General features: G+C 41.0%; 1 long non-coding RNA gene across 1 annotated transcript; it reads left to right on the top strand.

Annotated features, from left to right (window-relative positions):
• The first annotated feature begins 11,056 nt into the window (after window positions 1-11,056).
• Window positions 11,057-12,092, top strand: LOC120951322 (uncharacterized). Its single transcript, XR_005751183.2, has 3 exons — window positions 11,057-11,349; window positions 11,853-11,946; window positions 12,031-12,092. It is a non-coding gene; the product is annotated as an uncharacterized LOC120951322 (long non-coding RNA).
• Window positions 12,093-15,274: the final 3,182 nt, after the last annotated feature.

Below are 15,274 nucleotides of genomic sequence, written 5' to 3'. Positions count from 1 at the left end.
TAGAAGACGGCACCGCGCAGCATACGGAGGAAGATTATTGCGATCCTGCCAGGGAAGTAGGCGTAAGGCATATCACGTGAGTTTACGTTGAATCGCCTCAAGTCGAAGAATTGAAGAATCAGTAGTTGGTCTCCAGACTACGCACGAATATTCCAGAACCGAACGAACGATACAGTTGTAGATAGTTTTGATGCACATGGGGTTGCGGAATTCATTAGTTGTGCGTATAACCACGCCAAGTAATTGATTTCCTCTGGCTACAACGTCATCGATATGCTGTTTAAAGTTCAAACTAGAGTCAAGCAGAACGCCCAGGTCTTTGGCATGATTTTTTCGATTAACTGCAGTGTCGTCCATGAAGTAAGTACCAGTGACTGGGCTCCTGCATCGACTAAAAGACACACAGTAGCATTTCTCGATGCAGATAGTCAGTCCATTACGCTTGCACCACGAACAGAAGATTTCGATGCAGTCTTGCAGGGATGTACAATCACCTGTGCTGTGAATAGGCGCAAAAATTTTTGCATCGTCGGCAAACAGATTAACACTGTCGGTAGGTAAAGCGAGGGTAACATCGTTGATGAACAATATGAAGAGAAGCGGGCCAATATTGCTTCCTTGTGGCACACCCGAGCTGCTGACTATTTCTTTGGACATGTGCTTATCAATTTTCACGATGTATGTACGATTAATTAGGTAAGACTTAAGCCACTGTACGAGCGAGCAGGGAAATCCTAGCTTATCGAGTTTAGCGAGAAGAATTGCGTGCGGAAGAGAGTCGAGTGCTGCTTTCAGATCTGTGTAAATTGCATCGACTTGAGCTCCGGCATCAATTTGACTAGTGCAATAGGTTACAAATTCAACCAGGTACGTGGTAGTCGACTTTTTTGGCACGAATCCATGTTGATACGGGCTAAGGTAGCTGCGGCATGCATATAGCAGATTTTTGTATATCACTAGTTCGAACACCTTGGCAATGGCACACAAGGATGTAATACCCCGGTAGTTGATGGCATCTGTCCTGTCGCCTTTTTTGTAAATAGGAACCATCCAAGATTTCCTCCATGTTTTGGGAAAGTAGCCATTGGCTAGCGATGCATTGAGCATTTTTGCAAGGATAGGTGCTACTGTCGTTTGACAGCGTTTCAGCACGGTAGAAGGAATTTCGTCGGGTCCAGGAGCGAAGGAAGGCTTTAGTTGCGCTAGGGCAGATAAAACGATCTCACTGTCGATGAAAGGAGTGCTCATGTTAATTGCGCCAGCCGGAGTGTTGACGAGAGCAGCATCAATGGTATCGGTATCATTCATGGCCGGTGAAAAGCAATCTGCGAAGCGATCCGCGAAGAGATTGCACATTTCATTAGTGTTGACACTTGTTGCTCCTTTGCACGTAATAGATTTCGGTGTATGCGTGGATTTTGTTTTGCTCTTGTAGAAGCGCCAAAACGAGTCAGGCCACCTGCAGAGGTTACGTTGAATATTACTCAAATATGTGCCATATCGAAACCTGTTATAGCTGCAGTATAAAGAGTGCGTGTCAAAGTAAATCGAGCGAGATCTTTGGCAGCGGCGCGTTTGGTAATGACGATAAGCAGCTCTTTTTACACGTTTGAGTCTTTGGGGGTCCTTTGGAGGTTATACGAAAGCGGATTGAGAGCACGTGTGGAATTCGGATTGATGGACACGACTTGTTCGGTTGGAGTTCAGAGTATAAGAGAGAGCATTTTTATTCCGGTTGTCCTAACGAGCTACATAAGGACGATTCCTTATGCGCTCCGTTTATGGCCACGAGTTGGGCTGTTCGTGCTACTGTCGAGCAGTTTCCTAACTTTCTGTTTCCTGCTATCGAGCAGTTCCCTACATCACTCCCCCCTTTAGGAAAAAAATCACGGTTTATTTATAGTTCAGCCGAATCGAGTGGTGTACGGTTTTTCGGCGGGGACTGTCGCAGTACATTCTGAGAGAGGATCTTCTAGCGCGGTTGGTTTATCCGGTTTGTCTATGTGTGCGGCTTTTACGCGATCGATCGACACTTCGACGTTCCGTCCTCTAACACTAATGACGAAAGTTTTTAGTTTTTTAAACGATTTTAAACGGTCCGTCGTACGGAGGTGTTAGTGATGGGCGCACGGAATCTACACGGAGCCACACATGCGTGCAGGATTGGAGCTGTGGTTGTGCATATGGTTGGGCTTTGTTGTGGTGCTGCGTTTGGGTTGCTTTAATCTGACTCATGATTTGCTTCAGGCTTTCGACGTATTCAGGAGTGACTTTGGCTACAGTTTTGCTTGTGTCAAAGAACTCGCCGGGTAAACGCAACGTTGTTCCGTACGTTAGCTCAGCCACGGTTGAGCCGATATCTTTTTTAAGAGATGACCGTAAGCCTAGTAGAACGAGAGGCAGTGCGTCGGTCCATCGTTTACGGTTGTGGCACATAATTGCGGATTTTAGTTGTCGGTGCACTCTTTCTATTTGCCCATTAGCTTGCGGATGATATGGTGTTGTACGCAAGTGATCTATTCCTAACGTTTCAAAAATTCGTTTGAATAAATCCGAATCGAATTGCCTGCCTTGATCGGTTGTGACTTTAGAAGGCACGCCAAATCTCGCTACCCAGTGCGTAACGAAAGCTTTTGCCACGGTTTCTGCGGTCATATTCGCTAGTGGAATCGCCTCTGGCCACCGAGTGAATTTGTCTATCATTGTTAGACAGTAAAGATTCCCTTCTGATGGTGGAAGTGGCCCAATTAAATCGATGTGCACGTGATAAAATCGGTGGTCTGGTACGTTTATGTGATTTATCGGCGTGTGATTGTGGCGAATTATTTTTGTTTTTTGGCATGCTAGGCAGTGTGTTACGAAGTGCTTGCAATCTTTCCGAATAGAAGGCCTAACGAATCTTTCGGAAACCAAATGAGTGGTGGCTCGTATTCCCGGGTGTGATGTGTTATGCAGTTTCTCTATAATTTGGTTCCTGAAGTGCAAGGGTACGAATGGCCTTATGTTTGCAGTGGAAGTGTTGCAAAAAAGTGTTGTTTTTGTTCCAGGCATTATTAGCTCTTTCAGTGCTTATGTTGAGTTTGCAGGTGCTTGTTTCATGTATTGTATCGTTTCAGTGTCAGTGCGATGAAGCTTCGCCATGTGTTCGTAATCGATCGTATCAGTGTTAATCGCGTCAACCCGACTAAGCATGTCTGCGATTTTGTTCTGTTCACCAGAAACGTGACGAATGTCTGTGGTAAACTCGCTGATGAAACAGAGTCGGCGCTGTTGTGTAGGATTTACTCTTTCCGGGCGTTGTTGAAACGCGGTTTCTAGTGGTTTGTGGTCAGTGTACACACAAAATTCTCGTGCCTCTAGCAAATCTTTAAAGTAGCGTATGGATTCGTATATGGCATACAATTCTCTGTCGTACGTACTGGCTTTCTGTAGGCAAGGAGAAAGACATTTGGAGAAAAATGCTAGAGGCTCTGGACCCTCTTTGCCGATCTGTTGTAGTACGTCGCCAATAGCATGATTCGATGCGTCTACATTTAGAGCGAGCTTAGCATGCGGTGAAGGATGCGCAAGGATTGCGGCGTTTGCCAGATCTTCTTTGCATTTCGTAAAGTCTGCGTCTGCTTCATCATTCCAGACTAGCTTTGTTGTATCGTTCTTCTTATTTCCCTTTGTAAATTTTTGCAAAACGTTTTGTTTGTGTGCGGCGTGTGCCATGAATCGGCGATAAAAGTTAATTGCGCCGAGAAATCGTTTAAGCTGTTTAGCTATCGTCGGCTTAGGGAAATCGATTATGGTTTGAACTTTTTCTTTTTTTGGACTTATGCCTTCGGCAGTTATGCAATGCCCTAGGAAATTCACACAAGATTGTATAATTTGGCAATTTTCTGCGTTGATCGCTAAGTCATTGTCGCGTAAGCGTTGGAAAACAGTTCTCAGGTGAGCTTTGTGTATTTCGGCATTTTTCGATGCGATACATATGTCGTCAATGTATGGGAAAACAAAGTCTAAGTCCCCGCTGCGCAAAGCGATCGAAAACTTCTCAAACTCAAACTGCAAACATATTTCACAACCCATGGCTGTGAAATATTATGCATTCAAACTTCCCGCTGCACAAAGCGATCGAAAACTTCTCAAACTGAAACTGCAAACATATTTCACAGCCCATGGATGTGAAATATTTCGCATTCAAAATTGTTGCAAATTTATACATGAAATATTTCGAAATTTTCCGCGCTGAAATTTTTGGATTGAAATATTTCTTCGATCGAAATCCAAGCGTTTTCCCAGACATTTCTGCACGCTTTTTCGATCGCTTTTGGCGGAAAGCGATCGAAAATCCGAGCTACAAAACTGCTCGATTTTGTCGTGCGGGTTCCTTAAACCTTATTTTTTAACCATGTGCAACGGGCTTGCCCAGTTGCTTTTTGACGGTCGACAGATACCCTGCTTCACGAGGAAATGAAACTCAGCTTTAGCCTCCTTCAATTTGTCAAAAGGCAACCTGCGCGGGCGACTGAATACTGCTGGGCCCGTTGTTAAATCTGATGCTCGACCTTGTGGCAAGGTTTTTTCAACTGGTTTAGCTTGGTGATATCGCTGTACTCATGCAATATTGGGACGAATGGATTTTGGGTCGAGAAAGCTTTAATGGTAGGTGTATCAGCTGTATTTATGTTGAGAATCTCGCTTTTCGTTCTATTGTCTACTAATCTCTTTTTTTTGTCACGTCGACGAGCAAATCAAAATGGCCGAGAAAATCTGCACCGATGATTGGGCTGCCCACATCGGCGATTACAAACTCCCACGTGAACTTTCGTGCTAACCCAAGGTCAACAGTTAAACGTTTTGTGCCGAAAGTTGCTATCGTAGTGTTATTCGCGGCAAATAGTTTGCGTTTGTTTGCGTGTAACCGTTCACGCCTAGTAGGGGGAATAAACGATAGTTCGGCGCCTGTATCGATCAAGTATCGATTGTACGAACTATTGTCCACTAAGTGAATTCTTTGAATATGTACGGGCGCTTCGGGGAGTGTATGATTCGGAGTGTTACCATGAGTGTGCTTTGGAGTGTTACCGGGGAAGTGATTAGTGTGACCTTTCTTCTTAATAATAAATGTGTTCCAATTATTTGTGTTGAGCGGTTTTTTCGGTTTACATAGTGTCTCGAAAGAAAATGTTACGCGTTTGCGGGTGGCACTACTTACGGTTTGTTCCTGGCTTGAACCGGTATGCCTTCTTCGAAAAAAATGCACTGGATGGTGCTGTCGCCTTCCTTCTCTTTCTCGCATTTCTCCGCTTTCGCTCCGTGCCGGTAGTGATACCAGCAAATCCATCTGCGGGACGAGGACGGCTTCCGATGATCACGTGATGAGTGCGTAGGTCGTTGTCCTTTCCTGTCCCTTGACCTTGATGTGTAGCGGGAACGGGATGTGTGATGAGCTGCGCGTCGATCGACCGAGAGAACTTCGTCCAGTCTCCGAGAGAGTTGCTCGATCCGTTCTTCGAGTGCTGCGATATCCGATGATGTTCTCGGTGTGTGATGCGTGTGGGAGGCCTCTCTTCGTACAGGTGCAATCTCCGTGCGTGGTGCCTCCATGATTTTGTCAGCCACGATCGCCTGCTCGTCGAGTGTAGCGGAGGGCAAGGCGGAAACGATGGACCGCATTGTGTTGGGTAGTGCACGAAGCCAGATGTTAAGAAAGACGCTGTCGGAGCATCCTTCTCCGCCCAATCTTCGCATCTCGGAGAGCAGCATGCTGGGCTTGTGGTCGCCCAGCGAAACACCGGAAAGGAGGTTGGTTAGCCGCTGGTATTCCGAGGGTTGAAAATACTCCAGTACGGCGTTTTTCATCGTGATGTAACGATTATTCTCACTTTTGTTACACTTTGCAATGGCAGTGTAAACGTATTTGGCTCGGTTGCCGAGCGCCACGATGACCGTATTGAATTTCTGCTTGTCCGATTTTACGTCGTTGACGTTGAAAGCCGCTTCCAGGCAGAGGAACCATGTGTCCACATCATCCACATCGAAATTAGGAAAACTGATTTTTGAAACCACATGCCTTTCCTCGTGCTCCGCTTTGATGTGTGCCGGTGGCGCGTGGGGAGTCGTCTTCGGCGCGATGGGGGCACTTCCTTCGGGATTCATCTCGTACAGCGGTCGCGAGCACTTTTATTGTATAAACGTTCGCGGACAGGTTAAAAACGAGGTGCTGTGGACCAGCTTTTGCTACGCTGATTGAAATCGCCAATAACAAACAGCAGATCCGAAGGCTTCAGTGTGAGAGTGAAGCCGCTGATACAATCATGTAGAGAGCGAAGAGTCGATATCTCGGAGCTAAGCTGAGGTGGAATGTATACTGCCATGACGTACAGATGTGCGTTATTGCAGGCGACGCGCACACAAATATACTCGAGAGAGCGATCACGGGAAGGTAGTTCTATCGACTCATATGCGTTAGAAACGGCTAGGTTTAGGTTGGAGGATGGCTGGGACTGAAGCGATTCGCTGGGACTGAAGGATTGGATGGAAAAAGGGTTTGTAGGGTCGGGACTAAGGGAAGAAGAAGGTGGATCATACTCAATGTATGTGTGATCGGCAAGGATCCGGGATCGTGCAACGACCGAACCCGTTGTGACGAGGGAGTTCAGAGCGAGGCCCTCATCTTCCTATGATTGTTAGAATGCGCTTTCTTAATTTAAAAAGTAGCACCGAAAATCTCATGAAAAGCAAGCGAAAACATCTAAATCAACATGAAAAAAGCAAAAAAAAGAGAAAAATATTGAACTAGTCTGTACATTACCTATTCTCATGAAAATCAATCAATGAGACTGTTGGAAACTCGTGAGTGCCCAACAATTTGCCAGGTCACAGCGCGAGAGAAGAAATGGAAAGATGAAGAAAGAGTGTGAGGGAAGTCAAGCGAGCGAGAGGAAAGAGAGGGAAAACGATAAGTTTGGCGATAAAAAGGTACGATGCGCCTGCACTCGCCCTTTTAGTTGAAAACGGAAATATGTAACAGTGGACTAATTTTTTGATTCACCATCAGCACAATAAAAAATAAGTGTTATCTAAAAAAAAATCCACACCGTTTTCAACAGAGACATTTCATTAATTTGTTTTATTTTTGTTGTGTTTGTGCCGATAATATTTATTTAATTACAGCAATTATACGCAGTACGCGATACTCGATATACGCGAATTCGCAGTACGCGATTCCTCTAAATTTGACAGTTCCATATGTTTTTTGCAAATATTTTAATTCTTGAAATAGTTTATGCTCTTATTGAATTTCCTTAATGTTCTTAAAGCATTTTGCATTGAATTTTTGCTAAAGATATCTGTTTAACAACAAAACACTTTAATGCTAAACTCTGTGGCGATATTTTTCAACCCTCGAACCAGTAGTGTAAACTATTTTTCAACAGGAATCCGCTATTCGCGAAAACTCGAGACACGCTATTGTGCTCGGTCCCATACGATAGCGTATATCGGATAATGACTGTATTTATTAAACTATTCACTAAATAGTTGGTTTATGTAAATTATTTTTGTATCTATTTATTTGTTGATTAATTAATTGAATAATTAATGAGTTTATAAATTAGGGGCCCAAACGTCATCCTCTGACAGTTGAGAGTGAAGCGAGGTGATGCAACCCGATGACAGTTGTGATGTCAAATGGTTAAAATAAACCGGTTCAATTGCCGCTTGAAAACTGAAGAAGCCAAACGTTTTCTGAATGAAAAATGTGAAGTGAGAATTTAGCTACGTTTACAAATTTATTTATTAATTTATTTATTCATTTGATTGTTAGTATAATCAAATTGTTGGTAGTCGCATACATAGATTTTCCTTGTATTTTATCCAGTAAACAGACTACATTTTTTTATTCTGAAGGCTACCATATGTGATACTTATTTATTAATCTTTATTATGTAGTAATCTGCAACCATTTCTGATATTTTCTTTGCTAGTTTGTATTTGGCCACCGGTTTTTGATTTAATGTTTCTGTTGGCACGATATATACCACATACGTTCGAAACAGTATAGTTATTTGTAAACATCTATCTGTCAAGATCAGATAGATCTTTAACCTACTTTACCCGACAGATGGCGTACTAGATACATAAGCTCAGTAATATCACCAAAAAAACCAAAAGAAAAGAAAGTTCAGAGGAGAAAGAGCCCAAATAGCCAGAATTGCTTAAGCAGCTCATTTTGGTACGCTAAAGATCGCTGCTCTAATTCGCCTTTTGCAGTAGATAAACAGCATCAAAGTTCTATGTGGGTCTTTCAAACAGCGCCTAAGCAGCTTCCTTATGCCACGATGCCAGGGATTATTTTTCTTTGTGTTTTATTTTCAAGCAAGCGTTATCGATGAAATAAACAACAAGATTTGTTTCGTTTAAACACATATGTATTTTTTATAATCTTTTGTATTGATGAATCACATAAAATTTTACACAATTTACTGATAATTCACAATCATTTCCCTCAATATTCATTCTTCAATTAACGAATCTAACTTGTGCAGCAGCAATGAGATTATTGCCGGCGTCCGTCTTTGACACTTTGACTAGAGCCACCTTGAACCGATGTCATGCATTAAAAAGCTATAAAGTTCCACCAAGTTCAGAACCGTTTCTTAACAAGCCTTCAAGTTCCATCGTGAACCCTACACATAGTGCTAATCAGCCGCAAAGTTCAAAAGAGTACCATGTGCCTGTTAAAAAGCTCCATAGTTCCGCAAAGTACCGTCTATCTCTTAATCAGCCACAAAGTACGACATTGGAACGATTTTTCGTTAAACAGCCCTAAATCAGCTATAAAGTACGAGCTGGCTATTTGGGAGTAGACTTGTGTGATATATTAACAGAGGAGGAAGTCTTTATGGTCATCGAAGGCACAAAGGAAAACCCAGTCAAAGACAAAAGCCCATTCCTCATGCAGAAGCGTTTGGAAGCCGCATTAGAAGATCGACTAAAAAAAAAAAAAAACGGCCGTCTGTTAGTATTAGTGAAAAGCAAACGCCAGGCTGATAAACTAGCGAAATACAACCTAAACCTAGGCAATACAATGGTTTACGAGCATGAAACCCTCAATACATAGGAAGGTGTAATAAGGTGTGATGCAGTAATGGCGACGACAGAACAGGAGCTTGTAGAGGGACTAAAGGAAGTCAAAGTAAAGGAGGCTTACATCGTCAATCGAAAAGATAAGGACGGCAAATACGTTAACACAAGAACAGCAATACTAACGTTCAACAAAAAAGTAATACCGAGACGTGTGAACTAGACATGGGCAAAATGATTCTTTGCGACGATTCGAGCGAGCTGGCTCTTTTGCTTACTGCGAATGATGAGCGAGCGGTGATTCGTCCGCTCGCGCTAGCCATACCTTTAATTGGACAGGAGATATAGGTGATATTTTTCGTGAGGTATTGCTTAATTAATGCAAGTTGTTCTCGAATAATAGAGTACAGAGTTAATGGTGAGAAAAAATCAATACACAAAAATACACATTTTTTACATCTTCAGTGGGAGCAAAACAATCACTAATGAGTTTCCATTTCATTAATTGTGCTCACCTTTTTTTCATCCGTGGCATTAATGAAATAATGATCTTTTTAGCAGGAATGAAATAATAATCAAGCAGGAAGAAAAACAAAATGTCACTCTGTGAACGAATGTTACTCAAATCATTATTATAGTGAGTCTTTAAGCTATAAGGCAAAGCCGTCCTCCTGTATAAAAAAAGATATAGCGTAAGGCAATTGAAATACTTTTTTTTCTATTACAAAACAACTGACATTCTTTATCGTAATAACTGGTTTCCTGCAGCGAATACAGCGAAGAAATTCAGACTAAGCGCGAGCGCACTGCCTATCCAAAATCCATGCAAAAAAACAGCCTAGCTCGCGAGCACGCTGCCCATCCAAAATACGTAGCGAGAAGAACAGGGTAGCTCGCGAGCGACCGGTTGGCCCAAAATCCATTCATTAAAAAAACAGCCCAGCTCGCGAGCGTCAACATGCATAGTGAGAGGATCAAGCTATCTCGTGAGCGCGCTGCCTGGACAAAATACGTAGTGAGAAGAAAAGGGGCGCTCTCGAGCTACTTTGTTCTTCTCGCTACGTATTTTGGATGGGCAGTGCGCTCGCGAGCTACCCTGTTTTTCTGCATGGATTTTGGATAGGCAGTGCGCTCGCGAGCTACCCTGTTTTTTTCTGCATGGATTTTGGATAGGCAGTGCGGTCGCGAGCTAGGCAGTTTTTTCTGCATGGATTTTAAGTATACAGGCCGCTCGCGAGCTACCCTGATCTTCTCGCTACGTATTTTGGACAAGCAGTGCGGTTGCAAGCCAGGCTGTTTTTTCTGTTTTTGTGTTTTCTCTGTGTTTTGCACATACGATGTGCTCGCGCTCTACGATGTTTTATACGTGTGTTTTGAATAGGCAGTGTGGGTCGACGACAGTAGCTTGTGATGTTTTTTTTTTTTCAATAAAACGTCAATTTGAGTTTTAGCCCAAATGACAATCGGACAGCATCTCACTATAGCAAGCTCGATGACAGCTTGACGTTTTCATACTGAGACGCTGCCTTCGGCTGCCTCCTCCATACTGAGCGAGCATTGTCTTCCTCATTGCCATGGTGAGCTGTAGAAGTTTGTATGGTGAGCATTCTGACTAGCGCCAAATTTTCTCATGAGACGATCTGGCGCGCCCCGTCGATTCGATGAGATGCCTTACCACATGATCGTGAGGTCGGATTTTGGATCGGCGGCCGATCTTGCTCATGTGAGTTGAACTGCGTATTGTTTAGTGAGGGCGCCTTGTGTGGCTGTGTGATGTGTGTGGATATGTGATGATTCGCGAGACACCATAAAGTGTTTTGTTTGTAAGAAAGGTGTTGTGTTGAAGTGAAAATTAATGCAGTTTCGTGTTCCGTTTTTGTGGTAATGAAACAATTAATAAACAATCAAATGATCTATTTTACCGATGCGAAAATGTTTGCAGAGATATTCGTGTTATCCCGAACGTAGGAATAAGAAGACAAGCGGCAGGCAAAAAGCATGCGTTGGCAAAGTGCAACATCCCTAAAACCAGATAAGTATAACAAATTATTATTAAAAATAGTGCAAGTGTTAAGAAAAAGAAATTATAGAAGGATTAAAAATTTATGTTTTACAGTCATATTGTTTCATACCGTTCCAAATCAGATATTTGAAGAGATAACACGGCTAAAAAAGCAGAGCAATTATGGAAAGACGGCATTCGCTTTCCCAATTAAGCTACCCATACAATTATATTGGTGTGCAAGCAACTATAAAGGATATGTTCTAGTGCAGGTAAGAATAAACCTTAAAACTTTTTATCAACTATATGTAAAGTTTTTTTTTATTCAGGAGTAACGGTCCAAAAAGGCCGTATTGCTTAAATATGTAAAGTTATACAGGCGGTCCCCGAGATACACGGTTAATGGGGACCGAAAACGGCCGCAAAATACCGCGTATCTCGAATTTCCGCGTAAGTCGAATCTCGTGATTTCCAGCTGAAATATCACTAATTTTCGTGTAATTTTGCAAGTAAGGGGTGGTTTTAGTCACTTTATGAATTATTTGATATTATTCTGACTGAATATAACTGTTTTAAACCTTTTGAAATAGTTTTTAACATTCGATCAAAACGGAAATTATTTGGCAATTTGCAATTGATGTGTCAAATCAGTACAATTTGCTCAAAGAATTGTCAAATTTAGAAAACCGCGTATCTCCGAATCCGCGTTTAAGAGGTACCGTGTATTTCGGGGACCGCCTGTATTACTAATACTTTTTGTTTCTTTCCTTCACAGATTATAACTTTCTTTACATAATTCATAACAGACCCGGTATGCTCCCTCTGTTCGATAAATAACTTCATGGCCCCTTCATGGGGGTTCTAAAACGGTAAGATTATCTGAACTATACAATTTCACAATAAATAAATTTTAATATAATTGATGTTAATTATAATTCATATGGTCATTTCAGTGTACTAAAAGGAAAGCAGCTACATGTAGAAAAGATGTCCATGAAACATTCCAACTTTATCACTTTAAGCTGGACATTTCACGTAACAGTTATTTCAATAACTAATTAAAACAGGAACTAGATAGGGTAGCATACTATAGATAGGATAGAAAAGCGTATTAATGACTAAAGCAGGCCTAGACTGACTACAGTTGTTCCACTAAAATAGAAGACAATAGGATAATATAGCGAACTAGGATATTTTAGTGAGAGACCAAGTGACATAAATTTGGTTTTTAATATGAGGAAGATTATAGAGTTAAAGAAAGTTTGAAATAGTTTAGGGCACATGAAATAGTAGCAATTAATAGGCGTTTGCCTTTTATACTTAGACCGTGGAACAATTTTACGATTAAATCATGTTCGCAGCTTTGTCCAAATAGCAAAACCATGAACACGTTATCGTTTCCTACATGAAATGCATATTGAAAGCAATAATAAGTAATCAAATTCTATATTAAAAAATAAATTGAAAAATTCGCAGAGCTGCATTGTGCTCTGCGAAGAGCACATATGTGTTAAAAGAAATCGGATATAATCAATGTAAAACCTACTAAATGTTACCATGTTGTCAAACGCACTTCATTTGCCCAGGCCCATTCCTAGTTAAAGAATCACATTTAATACGAAGACTCGTCATAAGCCGATAGTTATAATAATACACATTAGTCTTAATTATGCGAAACAGTCGAGCGGTTTAAGAAATGCAGGCGTAAAACACATTTTACTGATAATAATATTATACTACTAGGCTAATATACTAGGTTCGCCACATGTATGTTTTACATAATTTTTATACGTTTGACTACATAGTAAAATTAATCAAAATTTATCAAATTTATTTTTTGTCAGAACATTACATCCCTTAAATAATTTTTATTTAATGCTATCGAACAATAAAAAAGTGATTATGATCAAAAACATAGTAAAACAATGAACATTTTCTTTATTTAGCTAAGATAAATTAAAAACACACACATTTTTATTTAACAATCCGCAATGTACCACCAATAATCTGAAACACAAATAAAAACCAATTTTAAGCAGGTCACATTGAATAAAAATAATGTATACACCGAACATCCCAACATTTTGGCTTAATTAAGGCCACGGTTCATTATCTTGTGGTGTGATAACTGTAAAACATAAACAAACACAAACAAAATAAACGCATTAGCACCTTAAAAAACTCGATACACACCTATAAAGCACCACAAATTATTAAACTGCATCCCATTGTACCCCACCGCGTAAAATGCTGTACGAAATTCTACGGCACTACCGTCGTTCATAGAGCGAAGAATTTTGCTGCTTTGTATCTGCATCGCCCTATCGCGCGAGGAACAGCCTATGGACAGCACACCCGGGACGATGAACACCAGCTCATGGATCGAAACCAGCTACACCGCGGATAAATTCAACACAATAAAAGTTTATACAATTCTCCCTTCCACCCACTTTCCACCAGGAACTTCCACACGCGGCACATAATTCACACCGACACACATTACCACACAACACAACACGCTGGTACAGCAGATATGACGTATATGCAGCCATGACCACACGAAACAAAAACGCACATTGAAAGGCGTGAGATTTGGTTTTTTTTTCGATAATTCACTATGGCTACTCACCATGGCTCTCTCACTACTGATTCGCTCACCTCTGAGAAGATCGGATTTTCTATTCAATCCGATCCAAAATCCGATTCTGTCAAAAATTTGACATTTTTTGGCCAATTTTTAGGGGGTCCCATTGTCATTTGGGAGTTTTAACCACAATAAAAATATTTGTTGTTTTTAATTGCGGCTATTTACATTCCGTATAAGCCCAACAGTATTATAGATTTAGATTTTTTTCTCGGAGCAACTAATTTCAAACGATTTTTTTTTTTTTTATGCGAGCGGGCGAATCATATTTTTCTTGAATGAAGAGCGGCGAGCGCTCGCTCATTAATGGGAGCTAGCGAACCTTATGATTCCCGCTCTTCTTGCCCATGTCTAGTGTGAACGTTGGATATTACTACGATGTGTTGGTAGAACAATACTATCCGAAACCGATGGGGTGTATGACATGCCTTCCGTTAGGAAATAAAAAAGATAACTGCCGGGGAACAAAGAAATGCGCAAAATGCGCCGAGGAATACCATGAAAACTGCAATGGAGTCGAACGGTGCATTGAATGTGAAGAAAGCCATAGCACATTGGAAAAAATTGTCCAGTATACTTAGAGGTCAAAATATAAAACATCCAAACAAAAAATAGACTTACTATGAAAGAAGCGAGAGAAATGAGAAGAGCGCAAGTACCAGCGGTACCCAGAAATTACATAAATAAAATGTTCGCACAAATGATTAACAACCAAGCATACACAAAAGTTATACCTCCACCAAAAACAATGGAAAACGAACACAACATAAATATGCAGAACATAACTCCCACATTCACAGACAAGCAGAATAATAAGTAGCACAAAATAATTGCACAAAACTACTGAAATAGATATCATAGAAATAGAAACCAGCGAGGAGGAAATAGCAGCTTTTATGTGCGACGAAATCAATCCTCATTGGCTTCCGAATAAAAGTAAAACAGAAATAAAGCAAAATATCAAACAAACAGACAAATAAACATTAAAAAAAACACTCGCTAATAAAAAGAAAATGGAAATATCAAAATTTTCCCAAAATAATGAACAAAGCTTACGAAATTGCAAGAATGAACTTAGAGAATTCTTAATAAAGGGAAATTTCTCAATGTCTGCATGGATTCAATATAGTAAGACAAGATAGAGAGGATGGATATGGCAAAAAATGCATTATTATTTTTAAAAAAATCATAATTAAAAGAATACCAGAACTACATAGCTGCAAATTTATACAGTTAGCCGGAATAAAACTAACCGAGTTGAATATTAATACAATTTCAATGCCTCGAAGAAAGACGTGTGAATTTGAAGAAACGATAAAACAAATAACAAATTTCGGCAAAAAGAAGATAATTGAAGGAGACTTTAACAGCCATCATTCATATTGCTATGATAAAAAAATAGACAGTTGGGGAAGTTCAGTTATCCGGCGCTACAACCGCTTTGCGGTTGGGCCTGCCTCAGGAGTGTCCAAAACCGCTCACGGTCTCGCGCCTTCGTCTTCTAGTCCGTTATCAGGCCTTAATGGCGGACGCCTCCGTGCCATCTTGCCACC

This window comes from Anopheles coluzzii, chromosome 2 (assembly GCF_943734685.1).
Source record: "Anopheles coluzzii chromosome 2, AcolN3, whole genome shotgun sequence".
Taxonomy (NCBI): domain Eukaryota; kingdom Metazoa; phylum Arthropoda; class Insecta; order Diptera; family Culicidae; genus Anopheles; species Anopheles coluzzii.
Note: the sequence above shows the minus strand (reverse complement) of the source record. Positions and strands in the feature narration are given on the sequence as shown.